At 43.2% G+C, this 19004-nt stretch overlaps 1 protein-coding gene across 1 annotated transcript in view; it reads left to right on the top strand.

Moving 5' to 3' along the window:
- The first annotated feature begins 2670 nt into the window (after positions 1–2670).
- The window catches only part of GREM2 (gremlin 2, DAN family BMP antagonist), a 34947-nt gene continuing 18613 nt past the window's right edge, over positions 2671–19004 (top strand). Inside the window, exon 1 of the mRNA XM_053382627.1 lies at positions 2671–2952. The gene's annotated coding sequence lies outside the window, so the exon portion shown is untranslated. The remainder of the gene's footprint in view (positions 2953–19004) is intronic.

Genomic DNA, 19004 nt, shown 5'->3' with positions numbered 1-19004 from the left:
GTGGAACATCCTCCCATCAGATGTCAAGAAAATAAACAACCAACTGACTTTTAGAAGACATCTGAAGGCAGCCCTGTTTAGGTAAGTTTTTAATGTTTGATGTTTCAGCGTGTTTTTAATATTCTGTTGGGAGCTGCCCAGAGTGGCTGGGGAAACCCAGCCAGATGGGTGGGGTATAAATAATAAATAATTATTATTTATTATTATTCTCAGTCGGAAACCAATGATGGTTTTTAAGAGACTTGAAGGAAGTATGTGAGAATCATCACATTTTCCACAGTGTAACCACACTCGTTTCTTTCCCCCACTATTGTCTCTGGAAAAACAGATTTTGCTCATTTTTTAAATTGCAGCATAAAACTAGGAACCCTGTTTTCCAGAGATGTCTGTGCACACAATGATTAACAATGTCTCTATCATACCACCTTTCAACACTCAGATATGGGGATTGACTGGATCTGAGCACACAAAGCCCATCTCACTGATAACTCGAGGGCTGTTCAGATTTTTTTAAGCCCTCACATGCTCACTGAGAGGGTAGGGAATCTGAGCTATGCTTTGCTAACCCTCCACAGACAGCCATGCAGACACTATTAATGAGAAAGGGCCCCGTGCATGTGCAGATGTACACACAGAGAGAGCCTTTCCTCATCATCAGGATCCTAAGCTAACCAGCCTTCCCAATTATAAGGAAGAGCTGCCAAGTGCATAAGACACATTCTCAATAATGCTGCATGCTGAGTGTGGCAGGAGGTGGACTTCCCTATGCGGGGTGTGTGTGTGTGTGTGTGTGTGTGTGTGTGTGTGTGTGAATGGGTACAACCAGTAGCCATGGTCCCGCTTCCCCCACAAGCATTTGGGATTTGCATTCAGAGAACATCTGAATAACCCTCCTGGAGCTTCCATTGGGTGAAAGGCAGGATGTCATAGAATTGTAGAGTTGGAATGGGATCACGAGGGTCATCTAGTCCAACCCCCTGCAATGCAGGAATCTTTCGCCCAACGTGGGGCTTAAAACCATGACCCAGAGATTAAGAGTATCAATCAATCCATCTGACCCGTCAATCCTACTTGTGTTGGTCGCTCCTTGAAAAATGACACTGCTTTTACTGTATTACTTCCCTTGAAATGCCTCCAATGTTTTGCCAAGCGGAAACCTTCAAATTTTTCTTAGAACCTCGTTGAAGGAAACTTGGTGGCAAGGCAACTCTGTGGCTGAGGAATATTTATTCAAGTAGGAAGACCTACTTCACTGAAATATGAGTGAGATGCAGGGATGGCCCTACCATTGGGCAAAAGGAGTCAACTACCTTAGGAGGCAGATGCCGGTCGTTGTTCTTCAGCTCCCCGCAACCCTGTGCTATTTCCCTCTTTTGAAGGACAACTTTCTATGCCGCATGGCCTGCCTTGGGCCCTTCAGAGTAGACTAGCCTTATTCTTTCAGGATGTGCAGTGGTACCTCCAGTTATAAACTCAATTCGTTCCGGAGGTCTGTTCTTAACCTGAAACCGTTCTTAACCTGAGGTGTGCTTTCGTTAATGGGGCCTCCTGCTGCCGCCGTGCCGCCAGCATGCAACTTCCACTCACATCCCGGGGAAAAGTTCGGAACCAGGAGCATATGCTTCTGGGTTATCAGAGCTTGTTACCCGAAGTGTTCGTAAGGAGGACGGTACGTAACCCGAGGTTCCACTGTATCTTGTGGATACAAAATTGTATGATTCTTTTTTATTTCCAATGTTCAGGAGTGGGTATCCTTATGCAGTCAAAACAGCACCACACAAACACAGGGAAGTATCAGCAGGCTTGAAGAAACACACAAAATATTTGGGGTGGGGTACAGCCCGCTGAGACCCAAAGATGCTTAGTGGACTGCTCCGTTGGGTTGGGGGATGGAAAAGACTTATCCAAAGTCCAGACCCTTGGTCCATCCTGGCTGAGGGTCCCCAAGATTGCAGGCCAGGTCTCTCCCAGCTGGGAGATGCTGGGGCCTGAACCTGGGAGAGGGTGTGGAGACCATTCAAAGAACAAGATATCACATTCTGACCCAGTCATGGGTGTAGCCAGGATTTATGTTGTGGGGGCAGGACTTTTGTGGTGGGGGGAGCAGAACCAAGTTATCCATGACTCGATTGGTCAGTTGTTTAAGTATTTTTATTTATTTATTTACTTGATAAATAATATGTCCATGGCCCCAGTTGGGCTGAAATAAGGCCAACTGCACAAATTAGGCTCATGAAGAAGATGCCTTGCAAATTCCATTTCCAGTTTTCGCCATTAAATATCCCGATTCTTTTATGTAGCTATCACTTTGGACCCTTCAAGTCCCTTTGTCTTCCTCTCCTGAACCCCGCAGACCAGTTGGGGAATCTAACTTCTCCCCACCCCACACCCCTTCCTTCGAAGGAAAGTGATTAAGCGATTCTTTGAAACCACCCCCTTGTCCAAGGGTTTGCACCGAAGTTTAGAAAGCCCGTTTGTGAACGTTCATCGTGGACCTGCTGCACGCAAGGTTGCAAATGCGCGGAAATAAGCTCCTGCCTCCCCCCCCCTCTCCCGGCTGCTGCGTTTGAAACGCCCGGCGAGGGAGGGAGAGAGGCTTGAGTCTAAGGCAGCGGCGGCGGCAGGGGGTGGGGGGAGCGGTTTGAAGCGGGAGGCGAGTGTGATTTGTTTGGTGATCGGAGCCAATAGCAAGCTTAGACTTTGATAATATCCCCATGCGGTGACTGAGAGGAGTCAGTGCAAAGCCTCTCTCCTCCAGTGGGTCTCTCCAGGCAAGGCAGCTCCAGCTCCTGGCGAAGCGAAGCGCGCGAAGCTCTCCCGCAGCAGACTTCCCTATGGGCATTGGAGCAGCGACCTTGGCAGAGCCCACTTGCTAAAGCCACTGCCCTGGAATATATACCTCTAAAACCCGGGACAGAGAGAGCAGGCGAAAGCTGTTCCAGCAACAGACAGGTACTCCATCCTAGCTGGGGCTCATTTGCATTAACATTTATTGACTTGTGCATGTATGTGCCTGTGTCTTAGCCACTACCTTCAGATGCATTGAAATAGGGCGTAGGGTGTCTTGGATAATCGAGGTTATATGTAAGAATGTGAGTGTGGATTTATTATTTTAACCTTTGGAATTTTCCACTTCTTTTTTTTTAATGGGGAAATTCCTCTCCAGCTATTTTTTACCTGGGTGGGCGATCTGCACATGGAACCAATCCTCCTTTATTTGTGATAAAACGTATTCTGAAAATGCAGCACCCCTCTTTTAAGGCATCACCTACGATGTGAACCTCAGTTTTTGGGAAGATCCAGTCTCCCAGCATCCTGGTTTTAGACGAAAACCCAAGTCAGTTTTCATGGGTCCTCCTGCTCTCAGCAGCCTAGTTCGTGCCGAGTCCTGTAGCTCTAAGGGACCACGGTTTTACACCTGGGGTTTGTCTTGAGGAATTTGTAGGGCGCTTCTCTCCCTGCCGGAGAAAAGCAAATTCTCGTGGTGGATTTGACTCCTGGGCGGGGGTGAAGGCAGCACCAGGGTGGTAGTGAAATAGAAGTGGCTGGATGAAGGTCTGACTCCGCTTTGCATCCTTCTGTACTTTGAGTTGATTCTAGAACCTCACCCAAAAATAGCTCCAAGTACACATGGCACCATTTTTAACCATGTACTTTGAATATATACAGTATAATTTTAGATATTTTGAAGAGGTGCATCACCATAATAGAAGTGCTTCTCTATCCCAGGTTCCCCCCTCCCACTTTAAAAACTGAATCAATAATTTTTTGCATTCGTGTAATACTTTAATAAACCTTGGTGCCGCCTATCTTTTCAAAATTGCAGAGGCACCTTTATTTTTAGTGGAGGGTTGTGCAAGTGGTTATATAACTTTCTTTGGGGGATTTTCGAGGACAAAATTAATAGCTTATAACAGGCTAGACTTTTCTTTATTTTCGAGAGGGCAAGGTTCTTAAAGAGGGGTGAAAGGACTGCAGCGTTGAAAAGCACTCACTTTAAAAGCCTCTTGAATGCTGTAAGGTGAACCTGAGTCCCAGCCAGCCCCAATCACTATAGAAAATGGTTTTTGATGTAAATCTGCAGGAATCCAAACAATGCCTTCTGAATAAAATAGCAACAGGTGCAAGATCCACTTGCTGTGCCTTAATTAGCACTTAGCATATCAGACCACATCAGTGCTACTGCATGCTAATTCACTATGAAATCTAACATCAGTTCAGGTTCTTGACTTCCCACCAACAGAAATACAATGCAGGCACTGTGCTGCCTTGCTGGATTAATTTTCTTTACTGTAGAATAAGGTTAGGAAATAAATATTGCCTAAATCATTGTTCTGGTATGCGGACTGAAAAATCAAGCAAGACTTATTTTCTTTTAACGTCTGTGTGTATATTTGTCTGTCTTTGCTCTTTTGCTGCCCATTCATTACAAAGCTGAAGGCAGAATAAAAAAGATTATCACACCTCGTTGAAAATTGATCAGAAAATGTCCAGACCTATCCCAAGACCAGTTATAGCTTGTGCACTCGAAACCTTAAATGTTTTTGATCCTAAGGACGCTCATGCACGAGAAGTACTTCCCCGTGAGGTTGCAATCCTGCACATATACACGTGGTGTTGCCCTCTTAGATTCAGTGAGAATTACTGTGAATAAGTAAGTGATTATGCCAACCCTGATCATAGACCCAGATAGTTGGAATAAAATGTTAATGATTTCAATGGACAATAAATTGGTTTACAAGCAATCGGCCCCAATCCAGATAAAGGTGGTTACATCCAATACCTGCTGAAATCAATGGGACAAACTGGGTACAATGAACTTAATGGAACTTAATGGTGTCTCGATAGAACAAGAAGTCACACCTGGCTCAGAGAGTGGCAATATCAATTAGATGCCAGAGCGGCATTTGTCACCAATTTTAAACAAATGAAACCAATACGTTTCTGACATAACATTCTGTGCTCATACTCATGTGAAAGGCTCATGTCTGAAACCCTAGAGAGCTGCTGCCAGTCAGAGCAGACAACATTGAACCGGATGGAGGCAGCTTCCTACGTTTATTACAGCATAAGCTTATTTTATGCCATAATAAATATGCTAGTTTTTAAGGTGCCACAAGACTCTTAGTCTATTGTTGCAGGGGAGGAGACACTGTCAGAGTTGGAAAATGTTACTTAGGGTTATGGAATCTGATGAACAAATTTGTTTAGGTCGCATAGTTGAATAGTGTGAAATAAGATAATAAAATGTTGCATGATCCCTGTTCCTGTGTCAGGTTCCCTACAAATCTGGAATGAATGGGTTCAGAAGAGCAACCTCAGCCGTTCTGTAAGCATGCAGAAGCGATGAGAAAAGCTTTGACTCTGCTTGGAAAAGGTGGATTTGGTTTTAGCTGCTGAGATAGGATATTTATCTAATAATCTGCAAGGCACTTAACTGGGTTTTACAAATGCACCACACTAAAAAAAAAGGGTATGTGTAAATTGCAATTTATTTACTTACAGCCTTCTTATACCACACATTAACACCAAATTAGTCACTATGGCAGGGGAAGTGAGTATGACTTACAAAGACAGCCCAGTTATCATATTATTGTAAACTGATGTCTGACCTTAATTTCCACATATCTACACAGTGAAGATTAGGAGCAACATCATGTAGAGAACACCATGTGTGACACAAAGTCTACACAAACCAGTCCTGCTTCCCTCTATAGTCCCTCCATCACTCATCTTTTCCCAGTGGGTACAGAATGGCTCCCCCACCCAAACATGTCTGGATCAATTCAGAGCTGGCCCTACCATTAGGCAAAGGGAAGTGATCACGTCAGGCAGTGGGTGCTGGGGTCCAGGCCACCCCCTTGCTTTTATCCTCCTGAATTGAAGCTGCCAATGCATGCTTGTTGCTGGGCTGGGTTATCTGTCTAGCTGTTTCATCTAAGAATGCAAGAAAAGCCTGCAGGATCAGGCCAATAAGCCCATTAGTCCAGCATCCTAATGTTCCCACAATGGCCTGTAAGATGCTTGTGGGAAACCTGCAAGCTCCGGGAAGGCTGAGCCCAAGAGCATTTTCCCCTACTGCCGCTTTTAGCAACTGATATTCAGAAAAACCACTGCCTCCAACTCTGGCATAGCCTTATTCTCCATGAATTGTCTCATCGACTTTCCACACCATCCAAGTTGGTGGCAATCACTTGCCTCCTGCAGAAGCGAGTTCCATAGATTTGGAAGCACCTTCTTCCATCTTCTCTGAAACTTCCAACGTTCCTTGGAGGTCCACAAGTTGTAGTGTGACGGCAGAGGGAGAAGAGCTTTTGTGTCTCTCCACTTTCCCCAGGCCATGCATCATTTGATAGTCGCCTTTCCCCAATGTATGGCAAGCAGTGCCACTGGGAAATGGCACCGAATGAGTGAACAGGCAGAGAGGTGGCCAGTACTTGACACAGTCCATCAGACATCAATCGCAGACGTGTGCTGCCGTCCTCAAATGGTGCATCTCATGTCATTGCACATTTGAGCGGGGAGCAAGCGAGTGAGCCAGGTGTTGCAGCCCAGAGCTGTGTGTGCTATGCAGTTCTGCCATATGTTTCATTCTTATATTGTGGGCTTTTGTCATTCTGGAGCTGTGATAGGACAGATGTGTGCTGTCTAGTTCATCCCCCCCCCAAATGTATCAAACGGAGAAGGCTGCAGAGAACAATATCCTGGGAATGTCAGCTGCGTATCTGATGAATAGTGGTTGACAGCAGCTGAAGATGTGAGGCTTCTCAGGGAGAACGAGCCCCTGGTTTCCCCCCTCTCCTGTCTTGTGGCTTACGAAAAAACACACAGCAGCAATAAAAATACTTAAACACTCTAGGGAGATTCTCAGTGACTCCTCTTTGCTTTGGTTAGCAGATCTGCAGGAAACTCAAGACAAATCCTGTGAATCTGTCTGCCTTCTTCTGGGGAGTTCAATCATTCGGGATGCTGCCATGCACTTTGCCTGCCATTTGCATCAACACAGACTCCCAAACTGGAGTTGGGAGCCGCCGGTGTTTACATTAGCAACGGCAGTCGCTGGAATCTGCTGATCCATAACCCGTCGGATAGCGGGGTTAAGCCTGGAACTGGGAGAGCAGATCTCTCATCCCAGCATGGCCATGGGCTCAGTGGTTGTGACCTTACGCAAATTACTCTCGGCCTCAGTTTCCCTTCTGTAAAATCAGAATAGGAGGGACCTCTGTCTCATTCTGGGGAAAAATCCATTGCTGTTTGAAACTCGGGTATATAAGCTAACTGCTAATGGCACCTTAAACCCAGGTTACAGTCACCACAATGGGATGTCTGGGTGCCTTTTTTAAGTTGTGAGATTTATTCTTCTTCTTCATTATGGATATTATTACAAAGTTTCCCAAAATGTATAGGATTCAACATTATCTTGTGTTTTGCTGCTTCGTACATAAAGAAGAGATGCTATTTTAAAATAAAGCAGGCATTAAGTTGTCTTTGTTCCCTTGCCCTATTGACATTTGTCAATTTTGTCATTTGGACCACTTCCCATACCCTAAATATTGATACTGACCCACCATTACAACTAATTGCCATAAAAGCAACAGGTAAAGTGGCAACATTTCTCTGTCCTCTAGTAAGACCAGAACTTTAATGTGTCCAAATGTGATAACTAGTGGTTCCGAATGGTAATGCATATTCTGCAATAATCTCACTTTGCCCTTTACTTTTTATTTCACTGCGTCTCCCTCAGCTTTAGTCTTATTGAGAAAAGCTTCTATCTATCCACTTTCTCTGCACTGTGCATAATTTTTTTTTAAAAAAAATCTAAACTAAAAAGTTCCATGTGCTTTGCCTTTCCTCTTAGGGAAATCTTTAACTAGTTTTCATTAGTGTTTAAAACTTTAATAAACACACCCAACTGTTTTCCACGACTTGCTCTGAGCATAAGGGTGGCAACAGGAACAGTCAAACCAAAACACTCACGCATCGATTGCTGTGGTTCTGGTGATTCCTTTTGTTCAAAGTTCTCGTTTTAAATCGTATATTCTGGAAAACCTGCATGATCACAGAAACCATTGTGGGCGTCAGAAAAAGAAAAGACAGAAAGAGAAAAGGGAACATGTACACACCACAGCAATGATACCTTTACATTATTGCTCCCTTTGTCTTGGAAAGCTCTAATCCATATGTAATCTTGCAGTCCAATCCTATGCATATGTATTTAAAAAGGTAAAGGACCCCTGACAGTTAAGTTCAGTCGCAGACGACTCTGGGGTTGCAGTGCTTATCTCGCTTTACAGGTGCTTTACTCTAGAAGTAAATCCCCTTGTATTAAATGGAAATTATCTCTACTGTAAGCAGGTAAGCATATGTTGGGTGGCAGGCAATATTGTTGTATGTGCTGAACAGCTCAGTTGGTAGAGCATGAGACTCTTAATTTCAGGGTTGTGGGTTTGAGTCCTATGTTGGGAGAAAGATTCCTGAGTTGCAGGGGGTGGGACTAAATGACCCTCGTGGTCTCTGCCAACTCGATGATTCTATGAAAACTAGTCACTCAGAGCCCTTAACCACGTCTTTAGCAAACTGCTAGCTGGAAGACAGTCCAGTGGTACCTCGGGTTACATACGCTTCAGGTTACATACACTTCAGGTTACCGACTCCGCTAACCCATAAATAGTACCTCAGGTTAAGAACTTTGCTTCAGGATGAGAACAGAAATCGTGCTCCGGCAGCGCAGCGGCAGCGGGAGGCTCCATTAGCTAAAGTGGTGCTTCAGGTTAAGAACAGTTTCAGGTTAAGAATGGACCTCCGGAGAAGGGCTTTTGGGAGATGATTTATAATGAAATGAAAAAGATGTTAAAATATACATTTGTTAAAAAACCAGAGACCTTCCTTTTAGGAATTACAGGAAATGAAATAAGAAGGAAAGACTGTAAACTTTTTCAATATGCGGTTACAGCAGCAAGAACTCTACTGGCCCAGAAATGGAAACAAGAAGAAATTCCGACAATAGAAGAATGGAGACTGAAGTTGACAGACTATTCAGAATTGGACAGATTAACTGGAAAAATTAGATACTTTAAAGACCAAAAGTTCATCGAGGATTGGGGAAAATTTGTTGAATATCTGAAAAGAATATGTGATGTGCAAACAACGCTGGCGGGGTTTCAAGAAGCACTGTAAAAGTCGAGATATATTGTTAAAAAGCAATAGAGGTGGGAGGGAAGATCAATGGCAATATAATCAGAGAAATGTGTAACTGAGACGTAAATATGGATGATTATCAGAGAAGCTGAAGGAAGTCAAAAAGGAATCAAATATATGGAAATTTGTGCAATTTGTATAATTGTTTTGGAAAATGAATAAAAATTATATATTAAAAAAAAAAGAATGGACCTCCGGAACGAATTAAGTACTTAACCTGAGGTACCACTGTACAGTTAATTGGGTTGCCTTCCCGAACCTTAACAAAGCTGATCTATATTTAAGAGTTTCGCAGAAAAGAAAATGTACCATGTGCAGCTTCACCCCTTACCCTAGCTCTGTGATGGGAGAAGCAATGAATGGTGATGAAATTGTTCCTTCTATGAGACTCTAAAAGGTGCGGCAGACTTCCCAGGGTCTGAACCTAGTAATGTTAGCAGCCAGCAGCATCTCTTCCTACAGTGGGCATGATCTAGCTCCGCTTCCTTAAGGCCCCCCATGACCCAGTGGGAGTCTCTCTCTCTCTCTCTCTCTCTCTCTCTCAATAAGAGACAGCTGAAGTACCAAAACAGTTTAGCAAACAACGTACTGTACTATATGTGATCACGTACTGCCTGTTGGCAGCTAGGCTAGAGATCACTAAGCCCTGGAAAAATATGGAATTACTATTTCTCAATGGCATAAAGCTTCATGGTGGCTCGTTCTCATGGAAGCACTGTGCGGCAAGATGTACTTTATAGCGCGGCACAAAACGACTGCTTTATTGATCATTCGTATCACATGCCAACAGAAATCAAGACGCGTAACTTCCCCCTCGGCCTCGTACCACATTCTGGAAGGATGTGAGCTCTTTACAATATCGCAGCCCATTGTCTAATGCAGACTTTCTCCCAGCTGGTGCTCTCCAGATGTTTTGCACAGCTGCTCGCATCTGCCCTAGCTATCAGCTTGGGGAAGGCTGATCTAATGCATGGCTCTCTTTTTATACTAATTTTCTTGCAATGTGTATGTCATTCAGTTCTGCTTCAAGGTTGACCTCCCCCCCCCCCCCACTTTGCAATTCTGAAATGCTTAATAAAAAATCCTGGTGGTAGTCAGTGTTAGCTGTATTCAGAACAGACCCATTCAAATCAATCTTTTCAGAATATGACTAATATTGGCTGTCACCCATAGTTGATACATATGTTATCACACCTACAAATCAAAAGATTTGTTATCTGTCAAAATCAGTGCTTGGAAAGAACTAGTTCAGTTTAACAAAGTTCACTGAATTAGTTCAAAAATACCTGAACTAGGTCTGAGAGTAGTTCCCATAACTGCGAGATGAACTGAATGTGAATTGAGTTTGTTTTCCAGTAGAGCTTTGAATAATTTCTATTGCATCTTCAAGTTCATTCTCCTATTATAAGAGAATGATGTGTGTGTGTGTTTTACTCTTTAGACACTTTGGAGCTTTTAGCGTAAAGTTTTTTCTGCTGTGAACCGCCCAGAGAACCGTGGATGAAGGGCAGTATAAATAATAATAATAATAATAATAATAATAATAATAATGTCCATAAATTTTTTTTGAGGGGGGGGGACAATGCACATTCCACTGTGTGTGTTTCAGTGTTTTCTTAGTCTTCTTAAGTATAATTTATACTTCAACACTGAATTCTGAATTTTATTTTTTATTTTTTCCAAGGACAATATGGATTAACTTGAACTGTGAACTGAACTAGATCATTTTGTAAAGGGATCAGCATGAACTGGAATTTGTTCCTTTTTTGATGTGTTGAACTTGAGCTAGAACTTGTTCCTTTTAAAAATGAACTTTCCAGGCTCTGGTCATGAGGCATACAATACATGCACCTTCCAAGAGCTTAGTCATGTTTCTCTCATAATAAGATCCATGGAGTTTAAAGCTGCACACCTACAAGAGAGTAGGCCCCGTTGAACATAGTAGGACTTCTGAGGGAAAATGCAAAGATGGGACTGAATGATGTACCATATTTTTCGCTCTATAAGACGCACCAGACCACAAGACGTACCTAGTTTTTGGAGGAGGAAAACAAGAAAAAAAATATTCTGAATCTCAGAAGCCAGAACAGCAAGAGGGATTGCTGCGCAGTAAAAGCAGCAATCCCTCTTGCTGTTCTGGCTTCTGTGATAGCTGCGCAGCCTGCATTCGCTCCATAAGACGCACACACATTTCCCCTTACTTTTTAGGAGGGAAAAAGTGAGTCTTATAGAGCAAAAAATACAGTATTCATAAAACCCAAAGACTGACCTTGAGCAGAAACTAATGGCATTCTCCTCCTCTCTTCTCAACTAATGAGAATTCCATGGGGAGTGGAGTTGCGATGTGAACAAGACAGTTTGTGTGCCATCATATTTCATAGTGTGGATCTAAGGTATTTGCACAGTGGCAGGTGGGACAGGTGGAAAAAGTTTCTATTTGGTAATTAAGGGAATGGAAACATCTGATTAAAGAATGGCGAATGCCTGAAGAGTTACTAGCACTGCACCACTGGAAAACTCTGGGTTGCATTTAATTTAGCTGTGCTCAGAGCAGAATCATTAAAATGAATGACCAGGACTAATTAATTTCAGTGAAGCTACTTTGTAGCAAAATAGCTCGGTACAGTCTGAAATTCAGGCTTTGTGTGTAGAATGTCCCAGGTTCCTTTTTGAAATTTTATTAAAGCTGGAAGGAACATAGATAAAACAGTGTACAGAAATAAACATCAAATATCAAACATTTTTAAACATAAAAATTAAAAGAAAATAGAGAAGAAGAAAAAAAGAAAAGGATAAAAATTCCACTTCTCCATTTATCACCTTCAAAAACTTGTGTAAAATTATTGCTTCATAATAACATTCAACTCTTCTACTTTCCGTAAACCAACCAAGTTCATTTTCCTTATTGCACAGAAAGTCAACCCTTGTCCTCACCAGTTAGCTTGCACGCTCTCTCCCTCTCTCTCATGCCTCACTTTGTCCTCCTCCCTTGCTCCATAGAAAACATTTACTGTTAGAAGAAAAAATCATTCAGGGAACACAGCACAGAGACAGGGTTAACAAAAGTTTCATAATTTTAGCACAATTTGCCACCAGCCTATCCCCATCCAGACTGGGCTCTGAACCTGGCACCAGCGGCTAAGCACTTACTTTAGAGTAACACCACTGAAGCCAGTTCATCTGAGGTTTGACAACTGCAGCCAGAGATTTTATCAAAAGTAATCAAAATCCACCCTTTATAAAAACAAGCTTGTTTCTTTGGTTTATAATAATATAGCATTTTAGGCTTTGAAGTTTCATTGGGAAATGTTGTGTTGTGCCTTTCCAAAACAAGACAAAGTCAGTCCTGGACATAGCCACCATTTTATTTTATTTTAACAAGCAAAATCTATTTTTCCAAGGGGAGTGTTTGCCAGAATTCTGCAGTATGTTTACTATGATAGGGTTAAAGGAAATTTGAAAGTCAAACTCAGCTCAGTAGGAAACTGATAAACACGCATTGTGCCTGTAGGGACACTGCCCAGCAGCACTGGGGAATTTACCATTTAATTTTATTTAACAGTTCAGGTTTATCCTATAAACAGATATCTCTGCCCACTATAACTGTGCCAGATTTCCCAAAGGTTGGAAAACAGGACTGTAATTTGCAATCATCTCATTCTGTGGGATTCCCAAAAGACAGAATGCCCTATCTATGGATCTCATTCCTTTCCAAAGACATGATTTAATTCCTGGCACTGTTGACCAGGGTCAAGGTTTAAAGAGACAAAGCTGTAAACAGTGATTCTCAGACACTAAGTAAGGATAGGGTGTAACCCCTTAGAAAAGTTGATCTGGAAGAGGCGTGGAGAGCAATATATTTTGGATTCATTTCTGGAATTGGCAGCCTCTTCCAAATGAGAGAGTATTCTGGGAACTTGAGCTTATTTCTGATTGTTTAGTTGTGCAATGATCACTGTCTCCGTATGAGAGCGTTTTTAAGAACACAGAATAGAGGTCATGCTGATACTTCTCAGATTTTAAATACATAGTATGAGATGGAACGATGTTTGCATCCCAAGGTGAGCATGAATAGTGACTTGTGAAAAAGGTAAAGAGGAGCTCTTCACCTACAGAGCGCCTAATTTTGTGGACTGGGCAAATTCAGAAGGTAGTATACATTGACTGTCATGTGGCTTCTGGCAAATCTCCATTTGAAATATGTGAGTTAAGAAAGACATGTGGCTTAAGATGTGAATACATCTCAGAAAACAATACATTCTAAATTGCTTATACCCAACCAAAATAAGGAAACCAGTGGTGTTTCAGCAGGGTCTGGTTGGGAATCTTCAATTACTTATATATATATGCAAGAGGAAGGAGGCTCAGATTTATTGATGTTCCAAAATGTGGAAAGTCTGCTTGCCTTTATAGCAAATTGGGTTAATTTTCTGTCGATTTAATCAACTGATGGAATCAGCTGAAAGAACAGGAGGTGAGAACAGTAAAAATAAAGCCAACAGAGGATATTGTAATTACTGTCTATAAAACACACAGGCTAAGGGAGCAATCCAAACCCAATTTCCACTGGGATGAGCAGAGTTTGGAAGAGGTGGATCTTCGACTGAGCTGAGGCCAGAGAAAGTCTTGGAGAATGCATGTTGCGGTGGTGTGGCAGGGCTGGGACTGGGGAGGCTGACCCTGATTCCAAACTCCATTCAGCTCAGCCATGCCACCTTCAACCTAGTGGAGTTACACTGTCAAAAGTCTAAACTGCTTTAAAGGCTTCTTTCCCTTCTGCCAGGCTTGGGTTGGCCTCAAGTCAACAGGAACCCCATTCCTGGAATAGGAGTAAATTACACTGGTGTAAATTACCCCAGTAGGAGTAAATTACCCCAGCATAAATCACACTGACTTTGTATAGCTTAGTTTGCTCTTCCAGCACACAATTGCAATATAGGAGAGCCCGACTCAGTGGCCACAAGGGCCAAACTGTCAGCATTTTGTGGGAGGGTTTCGAGCGCATAGCAGGAAATATAGGTTTGCTCAATAAAAGTGGATTAAAATAATCTGCCGCTCTAGCACAGCAAATCTACTTTCAAATGAAATGCCCTTTTTACAGTTAGCAAAGTGGCAGATGCATTGAAAAGTGTGGCATGAAGAAATCAGCATTGGGAAGACATCTAAATACCCATCAAGCAAATCAGGATGAATGCAAGATGAATGCTCACTGTTGTATAACTTGCTCACAAAAAAATAAGAGTGAATGCTAAGCCCCATGTAAACTTTGTGCAAACAAATTGGGATGAATGCTCAGTGAATAGTTCAGGCATGGGCAAACTCGGCCCTCCAGATGTTTTGGGACTGTAATTCCCATCATCCCTAGCTAACAGGACGAGTGTCAGGGATGATGGGAGTTGTAGTCCCAAAACATCTGGAGGGCTGTGTTTGCCTATGCCTGGAATAGTTCATCTGGAGGAGCCCTGAATTCTTTCAAAGAGTGCCTGACTCTTAGGCTAAAATCCTCAGGTAGGGTAGTGTGGAGGGACCAGAAAAGCAGTTGATCATCTGCATCCAATTCCCCACTGGGCTTTCATCAGCTGGACAGAAATGAAAGTGGAAAAGCTCTCTGGTATTCCACTGTTCATTTCTACTTTTGAAATTTGATTTTTCTCCCACTGGAAGGGAAATAAACTATACCAGTTCCTGGGCTGGCATACCCCTAGCATGTTGAGAGAGTGGAAGAGCACTGGGTCCATGCCTTCCCCTGACCAATGCCTGGCAGTTCCCAAAATCGCTTTTGGCACACCCCCTCTTCAGCCCTACAAATTTCAGCAGGGCAAGGCAAAGTTTTGTTGGGAGTGGGGAAGGGAATCAGAGAATGGGGCATTCTCTCTGTCTGTGGAGAGAGAGATATGATGCTATGGTCCCTGTGATGCCCTCTCAGGGACTGCAGGATGACAGGGCCGATTTTATTTCTTAACTCACAATCTTCATTTTCACTTACTGTGTTTGAAACCTGGGGCTTTAAATATTGACAAAGCAATCAACCATTCTATATTCCCAGGTCCCCCCCACCCCCTGATCTATTTCACAGAGTTACTGGCAACATAGAAGTTAAGAGCACAAGCACTTAGCCCCCACCCCCCCAGTCAAATCCCAGATCAGCTATAAATTTGCTAGGTAACCTTGAGCAAAGCAGCATCTCTGCACCAGTTTCCCAGTGGCAATCTGGAGAGAATAATAGTGGCCCGCTTTACTGGATTATTATAGGAACGACTGAGCCCAGTTCACCTGTGTGAACCTTTTTCTTTTTGGTTGGCTCCCACGTTGCATTGGTAACCTGTGAAAGCATCAATCAATGGCTGTTCCCTACAACAACCTGATGGACGGTACAAGGATGGGATGTGAACTCACCAGATGACCCAGGTGCCTCATATGACTGGCAGTTTTGTATATTGCCAATGGGAGGGGCTGAGTACACAGACGTGTGTTAGTTGAGAGATTCTACATCAGTGATGAGGCACGAAGGACAGATGAAAGCCACTCCTCTGGAAGCAAATTGTTAGTATTTGGCACTTGGATGCCAAACACATGGGGCTTTGCAAAGTCGACCCTCTTTCCCAACTTTCTGCAGTCATGTCATGGTATTAAGCCTCTTGTCTTGGTTGTGAGATGTAACACATTATGGTTTTCTTCAAAGTACTGATGCTCTGGCAGAATATTTGCCTGATCAGGTTAACAGTGAATGTGGCCCTTCTTTTCTAAGGTACAGGATATTTGAAATGGCAGAAATACCTGTATCAGAACTGTCGGTTTATATCTAGATATATATATTTACACAAGTGTGCTATTTCCTGCTATTATGCTCTGTTCCCACCATGATCCATGTTGCTTCCTTTCTGGAACAGTGTGAGCAAAACAGTCCCTGCTTGTCTTAGAATGTCCCCCGGACATTCCCTGATGTTCATTTGCAGTTATACACATGCAAAGGAATTACTCATGAGCTGCCACATAGTAGGCAGTTTAAAATTTCAAACATGGCTGGGCAGGCTGGATGGAGTGTGTCTTGGCAGTCAATCCATTTGCATTTGTTGTTTTGGAGTGGCAAGTCTGTGATAGAACATTTTGTGTAATCCACTTCTTCTTCAGTTGGGATGCTAAACTCCCCACAGTGAGCCCTGCAGTACAGCCCCAGACCAGACAGGAGTGTTGGCCATTCGGAGGTGTGGAATCAAACAACTGCTCTTGCGACTGTGGTGTAAGCATCATCAGGAGGACAATAGCCCTGTTCACACATAACAGTCAGTCAATCACCTTGGCTTAATAAGTCATCATGCTTTGTCACAGCCCAATTGCTCCCATTTTGCTCCTCTGTTTGCATGAGTGAGTAAGCAGACAGCTTAGCATTACATCTGAGCCTGGGATGATGGTTTGTTTCTCCCTAACAAGCTATGATTTATAAGCGATCAACAAACCGTGTTTAAAGGCATATTATAGGCTTCTTGGGGAGAACCAGACTTTGATCCTAGGTCCAGATGCTTTGCTTACCCACTCACCCTAAGGGAGAAATGACGGAGGAGTGACCAGGCTATGTACACCTACACAGCATGGTTTGCTAAGCCAAGGTTGTTGTTACTGTTGTATGAGAACATGGCCTTTCCCCATTCAGATCAGATGGGACTGGAAAGACAATGTCTTGCTTTTCTTTGGTGAGACCAGCATTGCTTCTTGTGCTGGCGGTGGGAGGAGCAGAAGAGATGAGCTCCTGGGTGGCATGTAGCATGTTTAGCCAAGAGTGGAGTCCTCCTTCACTGCACTAACATTTTAAGGTTTCCTAAAATCCCCTGTGGCTTAGACATGCCCTTAATTTGGAGCTGGGGCATATGTTAGACCTGTTTCTGTTTTTAAAGAAATTACGTAGAAGCCTGTTCTGTTAGGTAATCTGCACAATGGCTGATGTGCGAATGTGCTGTTAGTTTTTCTTGTAAAACTTTCATTCTAAATGAGAAAGTGTTTTAAAATATTTTTTTCAACTGAATATATTTGTGATGGATCGTGAGTTTAATGAGTAAAATACCTTGAGTCCTACTGCCAAAACCTTTCTTCCCAGTCTAGGTCACCTTTCCCTATCAGCTTATTTGATTTACTTTAAAAGATGTCTGTTAGCTGAACCCAGGCTTCGCACATATTTACCTAGCTTAATAAAACTCCTTACACAGATAACTTAATCAAAGAAATGTGAATGTTTTAATGAGGCACATATAGGACATTCCTGATGGATTCAAATAGGCTTACTCTCTTAAGAGGGAATATGTTAAAAAGTCACTAAGAACTACACAAATGGCACGCAAGTTCACATTTTTAGGTGGGTGTTGGGAGCTCTGCTGGCCTGGCTGGAGGCATACATCATGCCTTAGGTGGGACAACACTTCCCTGAGGGAGCAAGTGCAGAATTTTAGGGTGCTCCTGGATCTGGCATGGGTGCTCAGCTGATAATAATCATACTCATACTCATAATCATTTTTTATTTGTACCCTGCCCTCCCCGGCCAGAGCCAGGCTCAGGGTGGCTTACATCATGAAACTAAGACAGTATACAAAGAACATAAAAACAGGCAATCAATTAGTTAAAATACATCTTAAAATTTTGTTCAGAGCAAATTTAAATCTGGAGAAATGGCAGTCCACAGGTAAAATTGAGAGTGGTTAATATTCTCCTGGGCCAACTGTTAACACTGGTCTTATAAAGGACCTGTGAGCAGGCTAGGAGGCCTCTTTAGTGCTTGTTCTTGTACAGAAAGAAAAGAATCAGACTGAACCCCGACCAAAGGCCTGGTGGAACAGCTCCATCTTGCAGGCCCTGTGGAACGCTGACAAATCCCTAGTCTCTTGTGAGAAAGCATTCCACCAGGCCGGGGCCACAGCCGAAAAGGCCCTGGCTTTGGTCGAGGCCAGTCTAATCTCCCTGGAGCCTGAAATCTTCAGGGTGTTATTATTTGCAGACCTTAAGGTCCTCCGTGGGGCATACCATGAGGCTAGGGGCACCTTTTACCAGATTGCCAGCTATAGTCTTTCCCAAAGGAGGGGAATCTGACCTCAGTTTATATTCATAACATTTGCTATATTCAGACTGCCCTGTTACAATTCTCTCTATATGGAGCTCCCTTTAACATTTGGGAAACCACAATTGCTACAAAATGGGACTGAACGGATTCTGGTAGGAGCAAGGCAGTCAGAATGTACCGCACCAATTCTGCACCAATTACATTGATTCCCAATTTGTTTCTGGGTTCAGTTTACAGTGCTGGTATATAAGTGTCCTGGACCTATCTTACTTTAAAGGCCACACAGTCTTTAGTGGTACAATCCATTCCGTTACCTCATTCCTTTCCCCTTCTGTTGCTTATAAAAACCAGGGACTACTCTGTTGTTGCCCCATGGAGCTTCAAAGCAGGGCTGGGTGAGCATTTTCTTCTCCCGTCTGCTGGATCTCCAGGCTTGGTCCAGTAGGTCTGGGTGGGTTTTCCTTCTCCTTACTAGTCTTGGTGTTCCAGTGAGAGTTGATGTTTTCAACCCATGAACTATCATTAGGCCTAGAGAAGTCTAGTGCTCCTCCCAACCCAGGCAAGGGCTAAATTCTTGCACACCAAGGCCCTAGTTCAGACCAGCTCCCCTCCCCCAGTCCACACTGGCTATTTCTGATGCAAACACACACACACACACACACACACACACACCGCACTCAAGGACAAACTAATGTCACATACAGTTTGGCTCTGTATGTGAGCAATCTATTCCAAATCTGTGTCTTGATGATAAAGGTGT

The sequence above is a fragment of the Podarcis raffonei genome, chromosome 3 (genome assembly GCF_027172205.1).
Source record: "Podarcis raffonei isolate rPodRaf1 chromosome 3, rPodRaf1.pri, whole genome shotgun sequence".
Lineage (NCBI taxonomy): Eukaryota > Metazoa > Chordata > Lepidosauria > Squamata > Lacertidae > Podarcis > Podarcis raffonei.
This window is presented reverse-complemented; position numbering and strand designations above follow the sequence as displayed.